General features: G+C 35.6%; 1 pseudogene; it reads right to left on the reverse strand.

The window, feature by feature from the left end:
* LOC122347887 overlaps positions 1-24,551 on the reverse strand; it is a 58,378-nt pseudogene that overhangs the window by 26,952 nt on the left and 6,875 nt on the right.

Raw genomic sequence — 24,551 nt, forward strand, 5'->3', positions numbered from 1 at the left:
TGGAACTGAGTAATTGCAGTCCTCATTGATCGAGCTCGTGCGCTTCAGTTTTTTTTTTCTTTTGTAAACACTGCCAAAAAACAATGTCCTTTTACGCTCAGAAAGCCACGAGGACTCACTTATCCGTTCCAAAAGAAATGCAAAACCTGTGCTAACTAAAAGAAGACATGCTCAAGACTAAATTAAAAATTTAGCATAATGAGATTTATGAGAAATGGGCATTTTGACAGGTAACACCAAGTAATGTAAAATCTTCAGAGCAAGAGTTAAAGGTGCTTTTTAGGTGTTAAAATATATCAGAGCACTTCAAAAACTTTGTGCAGACATCTGTAATGGCTTTCAGAGCAAAACATCGTAAGTGAATCTTGATTCTGTCTGGTTTAATTTTCCGTCTGGCACGCATCAGTAAAAGCAGCTGAAAAAAAGCAGATTGTTTGAGGTAGGGATGAAGACTGGAGTGATGGGATCTGTCAGCAGTCCTGAGTCGCTGCACAAATAATAAGGGCAAATTGTTAAAAAGAATGTGAGAAATGCGTTGTGTCCTTTCTGTGCGCAGAACAGTTGAGTGTGTTTAGTATGAGCAGGTAATGGGAGACTGTTAGCACCACAACATCTTTAGAAAGCAATTATCTGTGAGATTCGAAAATTGACTGCAGGCGTGCTTGTTTTGTGTAATTATTTAACAGAAATACGATGAATTCAAATCCTGCTGCTCGTAAAAATATCCATCATTTTTGTCAGTAAGATATTTAAACCTTTAAAGCATGCATTAAGCGATGAAAAAGCGCATGCGTTTTCGAAGAAGCATATCCTATCCTTTTTTTTTTTCCACGTTCACGGTGGATCCTGTGCGGTGAATGGGTGCCGTCGATGCAACAGTCAAGCTGATAAAAACATCACAATGATAGACAAGTAATCCACTCCAGTCCAGTCAAGCGGTTAATGTCTTGGCGAGCCAAAATCTGCGAGTTTCTCATTGTGGCGGTACCCATTCACTGAAGAGGATCCGCTGGTGGCGAGTAAAGTAATGCTAATTTTCTCCAAACTTGTTCTGATGAAACAACGGAACAAAAAAAGTGAAGTAAATAAATAGAAATCATAAAAAAACTAATGGCGTCCAAAATAAAAGTTCTTGTCTACTGTGCATACTGTGCATATTTGTTATGTATATATAAATGCAAACACATGCATGCATATAATTAAGAAAAATATGTTATGTTTATATAAGTAGTTTATTTGCATATAATATAAAATATAAGAATGTAAATTTATACACTTGTACACACGTTTTCTAAATATATAGTGTATGTGTGTGTATTTATATAAATATACAGTACATATACATATATTATGTAAACAAACTTTTATTTTGGATTGAGTAATCGTTTGACAGCACTATAAAAAAATGTATCAATTAAAAATAAAAACATAGACAACACACACACACACATTTGTTCCAAAAACCTAATCAAAGACAACACCCTTATTAGAAAAGCGGGAGGAATGTTAATTGCAGAAATATTTAATTGGAAATGAAAGCCCATCCATTTCAGCGAGAAGTCTAAAAGCGTAGCGTATCGTGCACAAGACTGCAAATAACGTCAATATCCTTCATCTAAATCCCTTATGAAATCCATACCTGCCTTAATTCAGCCCAACAGCCGCATTAGCAAACAGAAACGTGTCCTTTATGCGCACTCATTCAGATTCAAATGAGCCACTCGTTATCCAGAGATACGCTATTTGCAAATATCGGACTGAAAACAGCGAGTTTAAAGTGATTTGTAGTCGAGTTTGTCCACTACTTGCTGGCTGGAATCAAATTTCTACAGACCCACCAATGAGCAGAGTGCGCTAAGGCAATCAAAGCAGTGGATTTTACCATAGTAGATATGAATTAGCCAACGTATGCATACATACAAATGTGGTATTTATAACAAGCCTAGTCTATCCCAACAAAAACCGACTGCATCCTAAACTAAAGGCTTTTTCTGAGGAATCCGGTCAAAGAAGGACTTTTAATGCATCACATCTAAGTGAACTTTATATATAACTTGCTAATAATTAATGAGCTACAACAGGTATTTTTGTTTTTACACAAATGGAATCATGAGTTCAAAAAAGGAAAATTGGATTTGGATAAGGTTTTTGGATATGTTGTTCTGCCTTCACATAACCTAAAAAAACCTCTCATGGACCTTATGTAACTAAAATGTATTACTTATGACATTCTGAATAAGGATTCAGCATAAAAATGTCATTTATAAGGGTCTACAGCCGTCGTTCAGCATTACAGTGTACCTAGAAGCAGCATTTTTCAAGCTATTGTTTCAAACCAGAAAATAGTGCTTCAATACCAGCAGTGAGTGAGCAAAGGTGACTGTGTCAGGGGAAAAACTCCCTAGACGGCAGGTTTGATGAGCGAGAAACCTTAGGAGGAACCGAGACTCTGCTTCAAAAAACAAAAGCTTCTCTCCTCTCAGCGTAAAGCCAATCCTGCAGTCACGGTTCTCTGCTGAGAGCGAGAAAGGTTTGCCAGCGCATATCTCTGTCCGGCCACAATAAACCAGCTGAAAATCAATGTCAATATTGTGCTGAGAACTATTTAATCTTCCTTGGCATTGATAGTTTTCAAAACAGTGCCTTTAGAAAGCATCCACGATTTCTCCTTCTGCTGAGCTTGAGTCATACTGAGGCGTATACAAATGGGATTTCTGGAGAATTCCTGCAGAAATCTCTGCAATGTTGAAATTAGTTAGGGCTGCACGATTATTCGGAATAAAATGCAAATCATTATATAGCGGTGGTGATCTTGTGATTAATATTTAGAGTGAGATGGGTCCTGTGGTTTTAGCCACTAGTTTAATGATTTGCTTACATTTGAAAATTAATATATATATATATATATATATATATATATATATATATATATATATATATATATATATAGTATCAATAAATAATTGCAGCTTTACATTTATTTCTGTAAAATTATTATATGTGTAAAAAACAATCTAACAGTGAAATATTACAGTAGTAATATTTGTATTTGATATTTGATATTTTTATGTAGTAATTATAATTGTGTATGTGTGTATGTATGTTCATATGTCAATTCACAAACTTTTGGGCAAATTTTGAAGCCATACAAACAAACACAGCACCTATAAAATGAAACTAAACTAAACTAAACTGATACGATACAATAATATCATATCATATCATATCATATCATATCATATCATATCATATCAAAATCCAAAAACCAAATAAATGAAATCAAATCAAATCAAATCAAGTTTTTAAAGTTCAAATCCTAAAAATACTAGGTGAAATCAAATTTTGAAGCCATACAAACAAACACAGCACCTATGAAATGAAATGAAATGAAACTAAACTAAATTAAATGATATGATATATGATATGATATGATGATCATATCATATATCATATATCATATCATATCATATCATATCAAATCATATCAATGAAATCACATCAAATCAAATCAAGTCTTGAAAGTTCAAATCCTGAAACTAAACTAAACTAAACTAAATGATATGATATCATATGATCATATCATATGATATCATATCATATAAAAATCAAATCAAAATCAAAATCAAATTAATTACATCATATAAAATCAAATCAAGTCTTCAATCATATCATGTCATATCATATCATATCATATCATATCATATCATATCCTATCCTATCATATCATATCATATCATATCATATCATATCATATCATATCAAAGTTCAATCATGTCATGTCATATCATATCATATCATATCATATCCTATTATATATCATATCATATCATATCAAAGTTCAATCATGTCATATCATATCATATCATATCATATCATATCATATCATATCATATCAAAGTTCAATCATGTCATGTCATATCATATCATATCATATCATATCATATCCTATCAAAGTTCAATCATATCATATCATATCATATCAAAGTTCAATCATGTCATGTCATATCATATCATATCATATCATATCATATCATATCATATCCTATATCAAAGTTCAATCATATCATATCATATCATATCAAAGTTCAATCATGTCATGTCATATCATATCATATCATATCATATCATATCATATCCTATCAAAGTTCAATCATATCATATCATATCATGTCATATCATATCATATCATATCAAAGTTCAATCATGTCATATCATATCATATCATATCATATCATATCATATCATGTCATATCATATCATATCATATCAAAGTTCAATCATATCATATCATATCATATCATATCAAAGTTCAATCATGTCATATCATATCATATCATATCAAAGTTCAATCATATCATATCATATCATATCATATCATGTCATATCATATCATATCATATCATATCGTATCATATCTCAAATGAAATGCAATGAAATGAAGTCTTCAAAGTTGAAATCCTAAAAACACTTAATGCTAGGTGAAGCTTTCTTGAGAGAGTAGGCCAAGCTAAATAAGTAAAGCAGAGCATCTCAACCGAATCTGCTAACCGTAATCAAATCCAACAACTATGTTCAGTCTACATAACAAAAAAAACACCCTTAATCAATAAATTATGCATCAGGTACACCTGTCTTCCCTTATCATCAATCCATACTCAGTTGTTGTCATTCTAAAGTCTACATGAAAAGCAAATGGTTCTTGACCTCCCAAAGAAAAACAAGCAGCTTGTGTAACCTCAAAATGAAGTTATTAGGAGGTAGAGAAAAAGAACTGGAGAACCTGATTGCTATCATTTTGGCTCTTCCTTTGAGCACCACGATGCTCATTGTAGCAAAATGGAAAAAATGGCTCAAAGCACAGAAACATCTAAGATCAGACCATCCTACCAAATTGAGCGACTGAAAAAGAAGAGCAATTGTTAGCAGAAATGAACAAGACAGCAGCTGCAACCTGACAGAAGCGCAAAGCATATTGGATGCAATGAGAATCCGCTCAAACACTTTAAAGAGACTCTCATCGAGAGAGCTTCTGGGAGAGGCTAGCATTAAGTTCAACCTGAAGTTTGCTACACGACATCTGACAAAACTGGCAATCTCTTGCACTCCGACGGCGCTAACTCTGAGCATTCTGGTCTGAAAGTGAAGTGCTATATTTAGCGCGAAGCGAACCGCCCACGAAACACCATTCAGAAGCGACCGGCATCGCGGTCAGCGACCAGAGCAACGCATTCAGGGTAAATCCTCCTCCAGAAGCACAATGACCTCAAGCAAAGCAAAAACTGTGGCTCGGCTTCAAAACCTACACTGGAGCTGAATCTCTGCTTACTGCCTACGGTTACAGGCAAAAGCTGTCATACTCTGAGAAGTGTAAATGCTGTTTTGTTTTCGGGATTTTTTTTTTTGAAAGAAAGTAATGCTTTTATTCAGCGGGGATTAGGCTCGCTGCGAGAGTCGGTGTTGGCGGTGATACGGTGTTAAGCAGCAGCAGCGCATGTTTCGTCACCTGCCCACCGTGACACCGTCCCCACACCGTTGTTTTTTTAATAATAAAAATTATTTAGTCTGGTGAGAGAACAGACAATTAAAATGGATGATGGAAGAGTTTTAAAACGAAATGCAAAAGCACCTGTTAAAATATTTTTGATTTGGAAAAGCCAGTTGACTTCGCCATCAATCTAAGTGATAATGAGAAAAAAAAAAAATATATATATATATATATATATATATATATATATATAATTTATATATATATATATATATATATATATATATATATATATATATATATATATATTATATTTTTTTACTCATTTTGCTAACAAACAAATAACAAATATTATACATTTTTGTAATCATTCCTCATTATTTACTGATTTTTAATTTTTATACCTATTTTATCTTTATGTATGGTATTTGTTATTTTACATTATGCATATAGCAAAGTGTATTTTTATTCATTTTGTTAATAAAAGTTCATTGTTCCACGTTGTGTTTAGCTTGAATTGAATTGCCGCAAATGTAAAAGTGAAAAGTAAAAAACTGCATTGCAGTTTACACAAAAATATGAAACAATTGCTAATAATCAGAAATGTTTCTCAGCATATTCGAAGGATTTCTGAAGACGCTTAAAATATTATTCTCCTTTTCAGTCATTATTATTTATCCTAAGCAATAAAGAAATATTCCAGGTTCAATATCAACAGCATTTGGGCCATAATCTTGATTTACACACACACAAAAAAACTATTTATATGACTTGTATTGAAATATTGCTGTAAAAACATACCTGATGTTTTTTTTTACTAACCTAATTTCAGAAATTTTATCCCAAAAAAAAAAAAAAAAAATTGAAGGTACCTAATGGTGCATATGAAGCACGTCTTTGATGCATTAAAATGCTGCCTCGTAGGCGGCTCAAGAGATTTTGAAACAGAGCCTATTAAATAGCTTGACAAAGGTTAGTATTCTGGAAAGGCCCAGCTAGACTTCACAGGCTTCAATCCAATTGAATTGGTGGTATGACTCGCTGAAATTGCAGTCCACTGATGCGCTACATCTAATTTGGAGAAAATTATTTTAGCATTAAAATCAGGAGGTGCAGCAGGAAAAAAAAATTCAAAGGAATTCAACAGAGGAAGCGCTTTCTGCGGGCTCTGAACGTCAGCCATTGTTGAGAAAAATTCTTGAAGATAATTAAACCGAAGGAAGATAAACACAGGTCAGCTTTAAACATCAGACACGCGCGCGCACATCTGCCTCAAAGTTCCCCACAACAGTCACCCTTTCTTTTGAAGGCGATGTGGTTTTTTTCTCGATCTGATGTAAGACATTCCAAACCCCCGGAGAACGGGGTTTTTACAAGGCGTTTATTTGAAACCCGAACACTTCCGTGCCCGTGAGGAAGCGTTTTCGAACTGCTGGAACTCGACATTTTCTCTGATGCAAAATTTCATCTAATGTCTCCAATCACCTAGTTTCTGTGAACTGCCGTGATGAAATCCTGTTGACAGCGCTGGAGTGTCGCAGACTAAGACGGCAATCAGCTAGCTGTTATTTCAGCCACGCTTCGCACTCCAACAATCCCTGTTTCTGTGTATTTATGTAAGTGCCGAGTCAGACTAATCAACAACAGGTAGAATTATTTTGTGTAGGTATTTGTAATTATATATGTGGTGCTTACTAATGCAAAAGTTCGCTCATTAAAATCAGTAAACAATTTGCATTAAAGCATGCAAAAAATACGTTTGCTCACTGTATAGAACTAAAGCGCATTCTAATTAATCTCAATCAAACTGCAGTTGACTAGGTTAAAAAATAATAACAGCAAAAAGATCTATTTATCTATCTATTTATTTATATAAACACTATATATATATATATATTTATATATATAAATTTTAATTTTCAAAAATCATGTTTTCTATATGCTGTCATGTTTTAATAGTGTTTTATATGAATAAATAGATACAATTTAGAAAAATTTATATATATATATATATATATATATATATATATATATATATATATATATATAATATCTATTTGTTCATATAAAACACTATTAAAACATGACAGCATAATTGAAAACATGATTTTTGAAAATTAAAAAAATTGAAAATCAGTTTTCAAAACGTTGTGATTATATAAATAATAGAATTAATGGAGAACTCATTTATTCTATTATTTACATAATAATCACATAACATTTGAAAATTGATTTATAAAAATTTATTTACTCACAAAGACTGACTCATTTAAAAAATATTACAAAATGAACCATTATTTGTGTCTACATCTCACACTTTTGACTTTTTATTTTCCATCTAAAGATAATTTTAACTTTTTATCTCAATTTAGAATAATTTTTCTTGCAATTGCGAGTTTACATGCTCACAGTTCAGACTTTTCTTCTTAGAAACACGAGTTTATGTTCAAAACAACATCTCAGAAATATCAGAGATGTTAAGTGTGAGGAAAAAAAGTCCAATTTCCTCCATTTTTATTATTATTTTTTCATCCTGTAGCGGAAACAAGCTTCCTTAAAGAGAAAGCAAGCTTTTCAGTATATGTACCTTTTTGATTGGCAGTTCTGTCTAATAATGTATCATCAAAAATGAATGCAGAGATTGGGAGCTCAATGCATCTACATAAGAGTCCCGCTTCCAACACGTATAAACACCATATCATATTAATTCCACTAAATGTGAGAGGCGCATTCGATGCACTACATGCACAACAGTGACCAAAGATTCAGCATTGCTTTAGACCGTTAGTGAGTATTTTTAAAGCTATAACTGACCTTCCACCTTTATCTGGTTCCTCGTGCATGAAGGACAAGGCAAGATGCTGAACTCCTCAGCCTGGTGCATGGAGTAATCCGTGCTGGCCACCACGATCCTGTCGCCGAACGTCCAACCCTGAGGTTCGTCGGCGAGCTCCAGAATACTGCAGTTAGACAAAGTGTCTATGGAGATGGAGGCCTGCGGACGCACTGTTGGAGGGCACATATTTAGCATGCACATACAGTCGATAACTGTCATGCTTTATATAAAGACTGATCGCATTGTTGGTCTAATCTGATCTGAGTCCCATTAAAGATGCATGAAACACACGTGTGCATGAGGCTGCATTTAATCTCGCATTGTATTTTATACATGACCAGTCAAAAGTCGACAGAAGCGTTTTCTCGAGCCAAGATCTTACGATCTCGTTTGTAATTAAATGATTGATAGATGATCCCTAAAACCAATTTTCCTCATAAATCAAATCCAGATAGAGACATTTAATGAAAGTAGAGTCACTGTGAGACACAAGGTTACTTAGCGACACGACCGTATTTTACATGCCAACGTTAATGAGAACATTATTCTTACAGTTATGCATTTGGCAGGTGCTTTTATCCAAAGCATCTACTTAGGTCGTTCAAGCGATATTTTTCGTGTGTTTCTCAGGAGTCAAGCGCGCATGATCTTAGAGTTGATAGGACTCTCCTTAAAGAGGGCGCATTAAATCTAAAGCCATGCATTTTGAAAGTATGATTTATCTTGTTATGCATGAGAAAAAATGCATCAAATAAGTTCACGTAATGGCTACAATCCGTCACAAAGTGACACCACTTTCGAAAGCGTCTTTCAAAGCAAAAAACAACCAGATGAAGAATTTAGTTTGTAATCAGCCGGGGGGAAAACTTTCAAGTTACGTGGCAGCATGTTAGCAATTACGCGAATGGCATATTATCAGCTAGCCTGGGCTGAGTTTTCAGACAGTGGTTTGGATTAACACAAACCAATTTCAACCAATAAACAAGACGTCCCGATCCATTTTGGGAAAATAAAACCCAGAAGCACGCGACTGAAGAATCCAGTGCATCCAGGCATTGCTGTGACCTCTGAGTGTTCTCCTAAAATCAGCGACGGGAGGCGCGCTAAATCGTCACTTATAGGACGCGGGCCTGCAATCTTCGAGAGCGGTTTAACTTGATTGACAATAAAGTGTCAGGTTTGGCACTCGTGCGCTCCAGATTAGGTTTAGCGGAATAAAAATCGATGTGGAAAGTAGAGCTGGAAGTATATTTCTGAAGCTTTCTCTGCCGTTTTGGTCTAAATATAGGCTGCAAAGTGCACACTTTATTCGACAAGTGAAAGTGCCCAAGTTTGTAAACAGCTGACATTTAGCGGAAATCGTCCGAGAGGCCCGACACGAGCTGTTGAAGTGGAGCTTATCACAAATCACTTCTAAAGGACGTTTCTACCGATTCTCGTCGCTTTTGACAGAAGCTACTTCTGATATTCAGCATCGACGTCTTGAAGCAAACATCAAAAGTCATGTATATAATTTGCGCAATCTGAAGCGTTTATAAGCGAAATGCGAGGCGTTTAAGAAAATAAAGGAGAGGGGCGGGGCAGGATGGGACTATCTATCAAAAAGGAAAGAAATAATTTAAATACAATACAATAAAATAAGCACCCAAACCTAATTTAAGCAGGAAAGGCACAGAAATAATGCATTTTTGATGAATCTATAAATACTAAAAATTTCCATAGACGTCAGATTCCTGCTTCCAGCTGCAATGGTGTGAACATTGTTAATGAGTGAAGAAAGTCTCAAGTACAAGCTACTGTATGTAGATTAAGTTTTCTTGCACTAACTTATTAACTTTTGCGATTTGATTTGATCTGTACTGGACTGTTTTGATCCACCCTACCCACATCTTTGGCTTTTTGTTTATCTTCTGACGGGGGTGGCAAAATGTAGCGCAGGGAGCTGCATGGAAAGAGATAAGCACTAAGACAATTCATTTTTAATGAAAGAGACGAACTGAGAGTGGGTTCAAAAACTGCCCCAAATATGTGGCACACGTCCCCATGCCGTCCCAGAGGCCACCGTCGCCTTAGACGACTGTCTGTCTGCTCAAAGATCAAAGCTTCGCTAATAATTCATGAAGACACACATTATGGATGTTAAACAGAATAAAACAGATGGGAAATATATACTGATCACATTACTGTAGCCTTGGTGAGCATTAAAGGCTTCTTTCAAAATCTCACTGAGCCTAAACTCTTGAAACAACAGGGTTATTGTAGTTCAAAAAAATGTAACCGGAAACCGAAACCTGAAAACAACTAATAAAAAAAGAACGAAACAAAACAAGTAAAAATATTTCAGCGAGCCAGTATCTCTCATTTTAAACGGGATTAACTTGATGAACAAAAATAAGTGAAAGTAATATTGATATGAAAAATATTAAAGCTACATATAAATAAATGAACTATGGCAAAAAGACAACAAAATAACCAAATAAATATAATGGAAATAAAAAAATGTAAAAATAAAAAACGGATTCAAATATTTTAAATAGTAACTCTTTGAAACTAAAATAAACTGGAAAATAATGTCATTTATCCACAATATATAGGGCAATATTATAATTTTTATTATTATTTGTCTGATTAGGATTAGACTGCGACTTAAATTTTGCTGTTACTCATAAGATTTTAACGCCTATTTTTACATACAGTATGGTAAAGATATAATTGTTTGGTAAAATATAACTGCATCTAAATTCTCAGTCCGGTGAAATTATCATGGCTGCCGTAATATGATACTATGCCGCATTTTCAGGCGCTCACAACTTTACATTTTCCATCGGCCTTAATGCACGATGCAACTATAGAACAGTCCGGTTTAAATAGTAAAAATTTAGAAAATCTTTGGTCGTTTTTGAGCGTGACGCTAACGGTCTAATCAGATTCAATGATCTATGCTAAGCTACGGCTAAAAGTGCTACCGCCAGACCCGGCTGAATGGAATCAAAAATGTTAAAACTCGACTGTTTAACTCTAGGGGAGCTGGAAAACGAGCCTGTTTCCTGTGTTCTTTTAAGACAAAGGTAAGCAGCTGTGCCATTTGACCCTAGTCATATAGAGGTATGCATACTTCCCCTATCCATCTTTATTGTGTGCAAAATAGAAGCTTTTGTTGTAAAAGATCTCCGATTATGTTTTCTGGAACAGAGTTATAAAGGTTTGGAGTGACATCAGTAACTGATAGAGAAGAGTTTCTCCGGAAGCCAAAAGCATACCGCTTCAAACATACCGAGTTTGCCTTTGACAGAAAGCATACGCGTAGTTGTGGCAAATCCCATCCACCTGCTCTTTGTTGAGGCACACAAAGCCATAGTTTCTGTCAAACTTGGAGAAGACTTCTCCTGTCATGTTGGCAGGGATGCCGTCAAGAGTTTCAGCCTGAAGGCAAAGAAAGACATTTTTCAATACAGTGAAATAATCATTCTATCACATACACAGCTATATAAAGTTCGGCTCAGTAAGACCCGAAGTAAGTTTTTCTTTTTTTTGACAAGGAAGCATTAAAATGATCTATGTGTCACAAAAATATCACTATTTCAAATAAATGCTGTTCTTTCGGATCCTGGAGAATCTTACTAACAAAAATACGAAGTAATACAACAGTTTCAACATTGACAATAATAATGCGTCTTAAGCACTAAGTCTTAAGACTGGGGTAATGGTTCTGAAAATTCAGCTTTGATCACAGAAATAAATTACATTTTAATATATATTTAAATAGAAAGCAGTTCATTTAAATTGCAATAATTTTTCTGAATTTTACTGCGTTCACTGTATTTTTGTTCAAATAAATACAGTCTTGGTGAGCAAAGAGACTTCTATTAAAAACATTAAAACGGCCCCAAACTTTTGAATATTGGTGTAATGTGTACAAAAAGGATGTGGTTTATTTAAGCATGCACAAGATTAAAAAGTTGGCGTTACATTCTATTTTTATTGGAATTTTCCACATTCAAATGGTTAAACTCTATGCAATTGCTGTAAAATTTATGGTTTTTTTTACAATAAATTGTATTTTTTTAAATTCATACTGACCACCGTATCGATTATTGTCTATTTCATAATGGTGAGTAAAAAAATTTTTCTGTGAAATTTTTGTAACATTTAGTAAACACGATCTCAGAAAAAAAGGTACAAAACTGTCACTTGGCCACTTAGGGAATTTCCAAAAGATCGTTTTTAAATTTTTAAATCTTCTCTCTAGTGACAATTTAGCCTCTTTACCTCAATATCAAGCGGGCTACTGCATGAGCGCTCTGGAAAAGCTTTGTGGAGGTCGGTCAGTTTCTCCCAGTCACCTGACCCCCTCTCGTCATCGCGGTCGAACCACTCAGTCCATTCGGCCTCTGAAAAAACCCCACACACAAACAGACACAGCGATTAGCGCCGCCACCCCTCCAGCGCTGCCCGACAGACAGGCTCTGTGTAGATATTAGTCTCATTTACATCTTTAATCTTCCTGTTTTGCAATTCTGCCTGTCAAAGCCTATTTATGCAGAGATAATTGCAGCTCACCCTCCTGTTTTGCCGTCTGCATTGCCAGACCTACAGAATTCAGCCTACTTTTGTTGCGTTGCATTCAAATCAAACCAAACAAAATAAAAAGACAACTCTGAAAGCATAATCGAAAAAAAAGACGTTCCTCTTTCACTCTCCGCTGCGATCGGGGCGCAAATCTCAAGCGTTCGAGCTGTTAGAGGATGCTTGAAAATGATTAGGAGCAATGACAAATTATAAAGGGCCCTTCAATGCAAAAAGAGCTCTCAGAAGCCACTCCAATAATGTGGTTGAAAATGCACTGTGTATATGACCTTACGGGAAGTGAACTAGTGACATACTGTAAAAATGGCGCCCGTGCTTAGCGTTGCACTTCACCCTTGTATAAAATGTGTAATGCACGCTTTTCCAATTTATATGCTGCATGTAAAAATAGATAATACCAAAGATTTGTATGGTATGATATGTAGCAGCCATATGCCAACAATATATATTTATTCATTTATGCAGCTTCATATGCAACACATATACCAATATTAGCTTTATGCATGTTTTTAAATACAGGCATGTCTTTTATATTTTCTTACAGAAATTCAGTTGATGCATTGGATGCAACATATTACTCTTCAAATTGACAAACTGAGAAATTTAGTTTAGTTTAGATTTAGATTTAAAGTTTATAAATGACTACTAAAAACCCATTAATAATAATAATAATAATAATAATAATAATAATAATAAAATATTTAATGGCCATGGGTTTCCTGTGTTGGGATATTTCTTACTGAAACAAAGCAAAACGGGCAAAAGAGCTTGTGAAAAGTCAGCAGCCTTGATTTAGTAAGGATGTATTGAAATGATCAAAACTGAAAGTAAAGACATTTATAATGTTACATTAGATTTCTATTTTAAATAAATGTTTTATACTTAATATTCGTCAAATCCTGAAAAATAATGTGGACTCTTTTATACATTTATAATCATCAGAAATGTTTCTTGAGCAGCGAGTCAGCATACTAGAATCATTTCTGAAGGATCACGTGACACAGAAAAACTGGAGTAATGATAGCGCAGGAATAAATTAACTTGAAATATATGCAAAGAAGACACGTCATTTAAAATTGTAATAAATATAATATTTTGATTAAAATCACACAGCTTTGGTTAGCGCAAAGGGAGTGGGGAGGTACATGGACAAAGTTTTAAAAAGTAATTTTAGCGTATGTCTGTAACAAAAATAAAAAATTACTTTTTTTTCGATCATTGGTCTACACTCGCTAGAGAAGACCCTAAAAAAGTGTGTTTTTGGTCGAAAGAACCCAGCCTTTACGTGAATAGACACTGGAAAAACTCGAAAAAACAAACTGCATTCACTGTGTTTTGTTGCATTCGTCGCTCTTTAGCTCCGCCCACACGGCACGGAGAGAATGGCAAAGCTGAATCTGTTTTATATAAGAAAGATGAAACTAAAAACTTGGAGATATGAAGGTTGCAGTACTGCTTTATGGGTACTCGAGATTAACTGGGTAAAACTTTGTGTACCCTTTCGAAAACGCCAAAGTAGAAGAAGACCAGTATTGTTCATCCAATAGAATGCAACTTTTAGGAGTTACCAAAGTTCTAAAAGCATGTTGTGGGCCCAAACTTGTTCCGAGAATTCCAGAATAAATTCCGCCCACTTTTCCCCATCTGTGCGCTGTAATCGTACGGCAGGACTTTAATTCTACATCTAAATGAGTTCATTCTCTGCCTATAATAAGATCTTGCACACTTGTTAACTAAATTATCACTTTGGTGATGAACAAACAGATGGCATCTTCAGAATGGGGATGTTTAGCGAGACGATGGTTGAGGATGGTGTAAGTGCTGGGCCGGGTAATCAAGCTGCTGGGACTCGGGGGCGGACAGACAGGCGCCACGCCGATATTAGCTAACAGCGCCGAGGATTGTGGGATACTTGGGAGAGATTCTTAGGGAGATCGAGAAATGGGAGTTGCAGGGGAACCAAATATAGCAGGTTGGATCAGTGATTAACATCGTTTGCACGTCATATGGGTGAAGACTCTTCGAGATTCATTTTAGTGTTATTTAACCTGATGCATATTTTTGGAAAACCGAATGCTTTACAGTTAAATTAAGATATCTGTAATTAAGATTGCCAAAAATGAGACCGCCCTCTTCCATGCGATTCCTGAATTTTCTTCAATGAAGACGATCCTTCAGAAATCATTCAACTATGATACATTTCTGATTGTTATAAATCTCCGCTGCTTCATATTTTTGAGGAAATCTTTTGTATTTCATTCTAAAGGTCTTCCCTGTCACTTTTGATCAGTTTAATGCATTGCTTTGCTGAATAAAAGTTATAATTTGTTTAACATTAAGAATGCACCTCAAAAAAAACCAAGAGTAGAAAATCGTCAGGCTGTTCGCGACCCCTTTAAACACCAGATATGTAAAATATATCGAAACTGGCAACGATTTCTACTTTTTCAGAACAATTTTTTTGTGCTGGATATTGCCACATTGCCTTGTTTAAGACGTTTTTGTAAAGCGCTGCTGAAATGGCTCATAAAGTTGGTCACCAGAACTTGCTTAACCAGCAGGACATCAACAAGAAAGACCCCGCAGGCCTATGAGACACGCTAGTTAAAGGTACAGTTCGCCCCATTTCCATGTCATTCTAACCCTGCATTATTCATTCTTTCAGGAAACACAACAGGAGATGTTAGGCAGTACATCGGAGCTGTTTTTTTTTTTTCCATGTTTCAAAGGTAGAATGTGATTTATAATGCCAAGCCAGAAAACGAACAAGGACTCAACATGAAATCACCATAAAAGTAGCTCATCTGACCTGAGCTCGTGCTACAAATAATCATTATCTGTCACTTCGACAGACCGGGTTGTGCATTTCCTGTCATGTTCTATTTTCGTCCACTGTAAAATACTGTAATGCTTGGTATTTCTTAATGTGGCGCTGATATCTTCTCTTCTCATGGGAAAAATAACTCTTGTTCTGCAAGAGCTTTTTTAGTTTCACCAACCGCTGAGTCGCAGGTTCTTAGCCTTTTCATTTTCTCTGCTCTCACAATGTGAAAGAGACCCTAAGATTTAATGATGAATATCGTATGAATCATTCCACTGGACAGCACTTGAAAACTTTCTCTCCTCAAATCTGATTGTCCTTTTCTTCATTTTTAATCCACTAGTGTCTCTGACTGACAATGCCTCTAAAGTAGAGAAATGCAATAGACCCAGTACCCCTTTTTTCTAATCTGTCAGCATGATGAAAAATGTCAGTCAATCTTTTTAAAATTCATTAAATGATGGAAGGAGTCTTCTGAAGTCACGTGATCACTGTGTGAGAAGCAAATTGACATTTTCATCTGTTACTTTCACTGAGATTTTTGTCCATTTCAGAGCCTAACAGTCTAAATAATGCAATGTTATCATTATTTATTCAACAAAGTATATAAACATAATTTTAATTAATGCATGTGTTTTTATATTTAATAATGATATTCAGTTACACACACACACACACACACATTTATTTCAAAATTAAATCTCATTCAAAAATTACATTTACGGTTACACCTATTAGTTGCTCATTAGCATGTATATTACTACAATATTAGCCATTTATTAGTGCTAATTAAACACATATTAATGTCTTATTCTACATAAACCTATTCTACATCCCTAATCAGTACCTAAACTTAACAACTACCTTAATAACCATTCTTAAGCAGCAAATTAAGGATTTATTGAGGAAAAGGCATAATTGATAGTTAACAAGCGTAACCAACACATATATTTATTTATCAAGTAAGGAAATATAATTCAGCATTACATGACTGAAAATGAAAAGAAAACATGAAAACTATTGTGAAAATTTTAGAATTTTTCGATGAAGCAAAGTTCAAAAGAACAGCATATATTTAAAAAATGAATATTTTTGTGACATTACAAATGTCTTTACTGCATTTTTTGATCATTTGAATGCATCCTTACTTTATAAAAGTAGGCAGTGGCTATTTTTCATTAAGTGTAAAAAGTGACTAATTAAAAATAACAGCATTATTTAAATGCAAATAGTGTTTTCCACTATATTACTTATGCCAAGTGGCAATTATCTGCACCTCAGTATCCAAGTACATTATAAAACAGAATGCAAGTTATTGAGTCTAAATGTCAAATGATTAAATAGATGCCATGGTTGACACCCTTACTGGGATAATAAAGCCCTCCCTACACCTACCCTAACACTATACCCAACACTATATTTTCAACTTTTTGATTACTTCCTTAATTATTATTGAACGTAAATGCTTTTAAGATGTGATTTAAAATTTAAAAAGGGTGAAATCGACAATCAAAATATAATCGCCATACATTTTGCCATCAGCGCCATTGAAACTGGTATCAAGCAATCATATTTTTGTAATGATGACTATCCCAGTCACACGTAGGTGGGCGGAGTTAGTTTAAATAGCCACTGCCAACAATAGACACTCCAATGAAAGCATTATTTTTATAGATAAATGCAGTTTTGTGTCTATTTTGAACGTTAACAGCCTCTATTCTGCTAAACTTCCCCTGTTGCGCTTCACATGAAAAAAACGATTCCATTTTTGCTGGTTCACCGTAAACCAACCCGGGGCTGCAAATGACTGATGACTGTGTGTGTTTAGTGGAGGTGGAGAGGCGGGTTTCTACCTTGAACCCACTGACTGATGGTGGTGATGGTGAAATGCTCCCCGTAACCTGAGTGAAACACCCGGGAGCTCCTGGCCTCAGACGAAGCCTTGGTTCCTGAACACACAAACACACACAAAACGCCAGCATCAGCCCGCCTTCCAGTCATTTCCTTTCCGAACTGCTGTTTGCTTTCCATCGCTGGGTAAACAAGCGGGCAAAAGAGGCTCACCCTGATAGACGGCGTGATCCTCGACCGCTGAGGATGCGTCCCTTTGACTGTAATAAAACTCCAAGGATGCCTGCAGAGAAACACACACGGGAGAGAGAGAGAGAGAGCTGCGTGAGGGACAAATAAGTCTGAAGATCTGTCCATGAATAAGTTGTCCCTCCTAGACAAACATTCTGACTTTCGCTGCTGTAAATGATGTTGACTTAAGGTGTGATTGACGGCTCGCGCTTCTCGGAGAGCACTTGGTAATTACAACGCCAGAGTTTCCCATCAGCCCCTGCTCAAGCAGCTTGGCTGACACCATCATCAGGACAATTTTCTTCAGCTAGACGAGACTGACAGGCCAAAGAGGTGTCGCTGCTCCATCTGTCCAGCCGAGCGCGACGCCCACCGCATGCGAGACGAGGTACATGTTTCGGGAGGAAATTCTTTTTCTCTGAAGCCCGAGTCCAACTTTTCGCTTTGTGATTGTGTCGACACAGACTTTTAAATGTGAGCCGTATTACTCGTCTGAAGCATTCGATTTTTTTTACGTAGAAATGTATATAAATGTGTGTGTGTGTGTAATATACAGTATATATTATCATGTAGAAAAATTAGAACGTTTTTGTGGCAACTAGTTAAAATAAAACATAAAAAATATATATTTAAAAGTATTTTGTTACTTTTTAGAATTGATTTTAGTTTCTCTGTGCTTTTTATATTCATTATATAGCAAACATTTTATATATTTGGTAATAGTTTACAATAAGGTCACATTAGTTAATAACTAACTAACTAACTAATAATTAACTAACTTTTGCATTAGTTCTTCAAGTTTATTGTTAATTTATCTTAGCTCAGGTCCCTTACATAATATAAGCAGACACAATATCTGATTTTAGTAATGCACTGGTAAAATTTTGTAGTTAACATTAACTTGTTAGCTATATGTAGTGTATTTAACTAACGCCAACAAATAAAACCTTGATGTAAACTATCGCCATGTACTTTACTCTTTCTCTTAAGGCAAGCAAATTGAAAGTAATTATAATGTTTGTCTCAATAAACTCATAATTTGCTGCTAATTAACAGTTGTGTTAGGTTTGGGATGTGATCACAGGTAATAACTATAAATACTATACTGTATGCATGCTGATAAGATAATTTTTTTACATTTTTTAACATTTGGTAACCCGTAGTATCTTAACTTGATTATTAGAAATGCACATATTAAGCACATATTATTCTACATGACTTTATTTTATCTTTATCCCTAATCCTACCCGACACCTAAAGTACAGTACCAACTAATGCTAACTATTAATGAGCAGCAAATTAGGAGGGAAAAACTGAAGTTAATAGCAAATAATAGCTCCCTTTTTCAAAGTAGCATTCAATAATAGTAGTTTTTCTTTTAAAAGAAAATAATAATGAGGACTAAAGCCAGAACACTTTGCACAAGTTTATGCGAGCTAAGCATGCTCAACGTGTGCTCTTGTGTCGCTGTGACGCTCTATTCGCCGACCGATTCAACAGATCACCACAATTACAAGTTTGCCATATAAGTGGCAGTGAATTTTTGAAAGATACTCTTCATAGCTTCATAGGAAGGCACTTAGCAAACAAACCTGCCACTGTGCCACTGGCCATTTCCACTGGCCTCCATCATTTTCACATCTAAGGAAGCAAGTACGCAATTTTGAGTTAAGATTAGAGTTAGAAACTCATGAAATCTGTCTGAAGATATAATGCACGCTCAGAATGCTGTTGAATGCGCCTACCTCATTTCCTTATGTATATACTGATATATATGTTAAAAGAATTGAGCCATGTTTTTCCTGATGTGGTTGGATTTGTGTGGAAAACATAAGTCATTACTGGAGATTATCGAAATGTGAGCGAATATAAAATTTAGGAGCAAATGACTTTCCCGGGCATCGCATGTCGCACAGATTCTGGATTGTAGCTCGGTGTTTCATTAAACATTTTAATTACTCCAAAGATGTTATCCGTCACAGCTATGCTGATAATACTCTCGCAGCCAAGCTTCGTTCACGTAAACAACAATTTCATTCACACAAAGCCGCAGCATTTCCTATCCAACCCTGAGAAAAATATCACTCAGAGGTTGACGTTTCATAGTTTAGGAGACCTAATTTTGGGTTTGGGTTTGGGTTTCGTTTAAATATCAGCTTTGTCTTTGCTAAAATCCCATAAGAGAAGGAAAAATTAAAATCGCCGATGTTCAGAGAGAGCGTGCAGCTATAAATTAGAGTCTGTGACTTTTCATTCCTAATTCATAACGATCCGCAGCCCATTTGCAGCGTACGAGGATTCGTTCTAGTCATTTTCTAGTAATGGCTTTATAAATTCGTGCAATTTATATTCCATAAACTGAAAGGGCTTCCCAAACCCTGCTCCTGGAGATGGACCATCCCGCAAAATTCAGTTCCAACTCTAATCAAACACACCTGAACCAGCCAATCATGCGCTGCATCCCAATTTCATTATCATCCATCCTAAATAGTGTGCGATTAGAATTAGATTGTATACTTTGGTAGTCATCGTGTGCATCTGCATGCTTTTTAGGCCATTACGGCACACAACAGAACAAATCCCAGCTAATGATTTCAAACAGGCTTGCTTTGTATTTTCTCTTTTTTAATTTTTTCATTTTATCACCCTTTTTATATTCCAGTCCGTCAGGCGCTTTGAGTTGCAGTTTATGTATGTAGGCAGAAAAGGTGCTATACAAGTATTTTTTTATTATTTTCCACACCCTTGAAATCACATTTTATGCATTTCCATCAAACGCTCCATGAACATTTCCTCTAGTTTGTAAGCTCTATTAGAGTTGTGCGCAGGAAGGTAGAACTACAGGAACACTTATTTAGATGCTATTTCAAGAAATATATTTCGCTGGTTTCAGACCGGCAGCGATGCAAAGAGGAAAATGTGAACGCAGCCAAGCTGATACCTGACTGGGAACGGTTGCTCAAAATTCAGTGTCCAATTCTTAACTAAATTCCAGACCGGTCATGGATAAGCAACTATTGGTAAGATGGAAACAGGTCATAGTACCGGAATCCGAGTCGATGGAAGTGTTGGCTACCCAGCTTAGTCAGAGCCTTTTTAGCCAGATCCTCCAGGTTGTTCGATCCTTCGTCATTAACCACCATGGCCAAGATCTGCCCGGTTTCCACCTCGTCTATATACTGGGCCAGTCGTCTGCTCTCGTCCTTGCTCCTATATGTGTCAAACCTACACACACACACACACACAAACATAAAAGTGGGTCACTTAGATTAATCATAGACCAGTCAAGGAACGATCCAGAAGCCAGTAAGCATACTGAGTATGAATGATTTGCTCTGAAGGCTATGATTCAATAACAGATGCTCATTTCTGTGATGAAAAATAGTCGTAGATCAATCGCCTGCGATGATGCCAACTTGGAAGCGCTGTTTGTTTTGACAGCCGATTTGTAATTACTGTTTTAATTCCGACCGCACATTAAAACCATCAGTTAGTTGGTTTTACATGATGTACTGAAGTAACGAGCTTTAATCTGTCAAGAAGCAAGCTCGCGTTAATTAGACTTGAACTTAAAAAGCTGAAAATGTGGAGGGGAGCTGGTGTCCCACTGACCTATCAGTGTGCAGCACCTCTCCGGTCTTGGGGTTGATGACGTGAATGATGATGCCTCTGTTCCCCCAGCTCCTTTCGAAACGGTAGCTGTTCTCATTACCCTGCCCAGGATGGAGGGTTTTGTTCAGGAACGTCCAGGACAGCTTCTTTTTGCCGTGAATCTCTAAGGTTCCTCCGGTTCCTACACCGATGTACTTGCGGCCAAAATAACTGTGTTCGACCTCGGTGTCGTCAGACCTTTTTCAAAACAATAAGAATCAGATTATCAGACAGTCCTATGATTTTACAATTTAAGAGAATGCATTTTAAATTCCTGATTTAAACTGCGCCTGTTATTGATTTTTCAAAATGAGTGTGTCGAAAAAAACAAAAAAAAGACTGAATCATTGAAAAGAGTAGTTTTTAAAATAAATCCCAAGCTGATTCATGTGGACAAATAAACCTAAAATGCTGCCGTATTGCCCGCTCACTTGTTGGTCTTAATGAAACGTTGGTCTGAATGAAAATGCAAATTCGTTCCTTGCCACTAGGTGCTGCTTTTTGTGCTTTAAATTAAATAAACCAATCACTAGAGGGGTTTGGACAAATGAATCATTGAACAAATCATTTGGGACTAAAGAAATAAGGTAAAAATGATTGCATATTATAACCTGTTGTTTGTGAAAAATAATAATGGGAAAACAGTAAATAATAGTAATTAAAGTATATTAGTAAATAAAAAAAAATCTATCTATCTATCTATCTATCTATCTATCTATCTATCTATCTCTCTCTCTCTCTCTCTCTCTATATATATATATATATATATAAATATATATAAAATATATATATATGTTCAAAATCACTGATTCATTTTGTAAGTCATTGAATGAGTCATTGAATCACTCATTAAACTTGTTTGTTTAAAATGTAAAATGTTTAATCAATGTCAAGTCCACACTATTATATTTTTTGTTTAAGTACACATGGGAAAATGTAAGATAAATATTTTATGTAAACTTTTGTAACTTTTGTAACTTTTTATTTTTGAGTATAATTTTTATGCTTTTTTTTCCCAAACAAAGCAAAGGACATTTTGCTAAATTGTTAATTTGTTTAGTAGACTAATATTCAACGCAAAAACAAGGCAAAAAAACTGATTGTGATTCTAATGTGTCAATTAGTGTCAGTCCAGATCCATCAGAAGTGAGACAAAATTCGGTAAACTCCTTTTTACTAGCATTCAAATTCCATTTGACTCTAATCACCATTCCAAAGATTCAAATGATCATTCAGCTTCCAGTAAGGTTAGGCCAATTCAAATTTGCAGTCTAGAACTAAAAGGCAGTCGGTTAACCGATTCAGATTTTAGCCCAAATCCTTTAAGATTGCTTCAAATTACAGGATTATAACATGTCAAATTCTCCTCCAAAACTTTCTGTGCTCTGTAAGTGCCCTTATGAAGGCTGCAGGAGCGTTTCGGGAAGCCTAATCATATTTCAAAGCCTATATTCATACCTGCCAAAGAGAGAGATGGTGAGGTTGCCTTTGTAAGGGCATTCTGGACTGCCGATGTGAAGTTCACCCTTGTTCCCGATGAGGATGTGCTTAGCCCGCAGAAAAATGGGTCGACTGGAATCGGCGATCACAAGCTTCCCTAAAAAGAACAAACAAAATCAAGCCAGTCCTGATCTTTCGCCCTTAATTTTCAAGCAACGAGGATGTTTTCCAGCTCTAATTCTAGTTCTAAAAGAACAAAAAGATGATTATTTGCACAGAACGTGATGGAATTCCCCCATCGAATATTCAACGCTCGGGGCAACACCGAGATCAAATGTGTTTTGATTTAAGCCTGTCGAGGCTCCTGTCAAGCTTTGCCTTCATCGTGGCAGACGTAAATCTTCACGGCACTTTAACACCGTGGAGATGTTTGAAAGATTTTTATTAGGGAGACCTACCTCCGTTGAGGATTTCGATGGAATGGACGGTCGCCGATGAGGTGAGGATGACTTTGCGGCCGTAACCGATGGTGACTCTGTGGGCTTCATTGTGACCAGGAGTCCAGGGTTGTAGTCCAGGAAGCTTATCGGGACAAACTGGAAAAGACGTGGACATTTAAATGTGAATAAGGAACAGAAGCCAAGTCGCTTGTTCAGAAATACACACTCAACTTTTCATTAGAGTCTCATTTTGTGAAAAAAAATATATATATATATATTTTTGAACTCCTGAGATTAAAAAGCTTTAGTATACTATGAAAACATAACTTGCAGAATTTAAAATGTCCTTTCAAATAGAAATAAACTTAACGACCATAATAAATCGACCTCAGTGTCAGTGTCACACGTACATTTTTTTTATATATATATATATATATATATATATATATATATATATATATATACAAAAACTTCAAATGAAACAATGGTTGTTGAATGGGTGCCGTCAGAATGAGAGTCCAAACAGAATGAGAGAACTCCAGTCCATCAGTTAATGTCTGAGAAAAGCTGAATTTTTGTAAAAAAAAAAAAAATGTTAAAGCATGTTTAAGTTTAAACTGTGGCTTACAAAATATGAGCTCTGTGTAATATTGTTTTCTTTGGTGAAACAGTTATATCATCTGAATCATGGGAGAAATACGCACAGATCAAGCACTAATTACAGTCAAGATTCAGTCCAAACTGCATAAGTGACATCTTAAAGTTAAAACATCTTATTGATACACAGTCATTTTATCATTTAATGAAAAAATAAAACTGTCCTTGAGCCACTGAGCTAAAAAAAAGTTCAACATAGTATGAAAACATAACTTTCAGAACTCGGAAAGTGTCCTTTCCAAGAAGAAAAAAATCAGGGTCATGATTATATATATATATAGGAATAAACTTCAAATGAAACAAATATTTTACGATGTCAACAGAAATGACCTATATATCTCAGATGTCTAGACTCAAAATTGACCACGATAACGCTTCAGTTCATTTGCTATTACTGCGTTGATAAAAAGAAGTCAGGGGTTGAACCACAGGCGGATGTTTCTGACTGCAACCAGACTTTTAAGTGTCATCACATATTAAAAGGGTCTCATTCTTTCCTTTAATGCTGTAAAAGCCTCGGAGAAGCCACGCACTTGATTTGAATACACACGG

The sequence above is a fragment of the Puntigrus tetrazona genome, chromosome 7 (assembly GCF_018831695.1).
Source record: "Puntigrus tetrazona isolate hp1 chromosome 7, ASM1883169v1, whole genome shotgun sequence".
Lineage (NCBI taxonomy): Eukaryota > Metazoa > Chordata > Actinopteri > Cypriniformes > Cyprinidae > Puntigrus > Puntigrus tetrazona.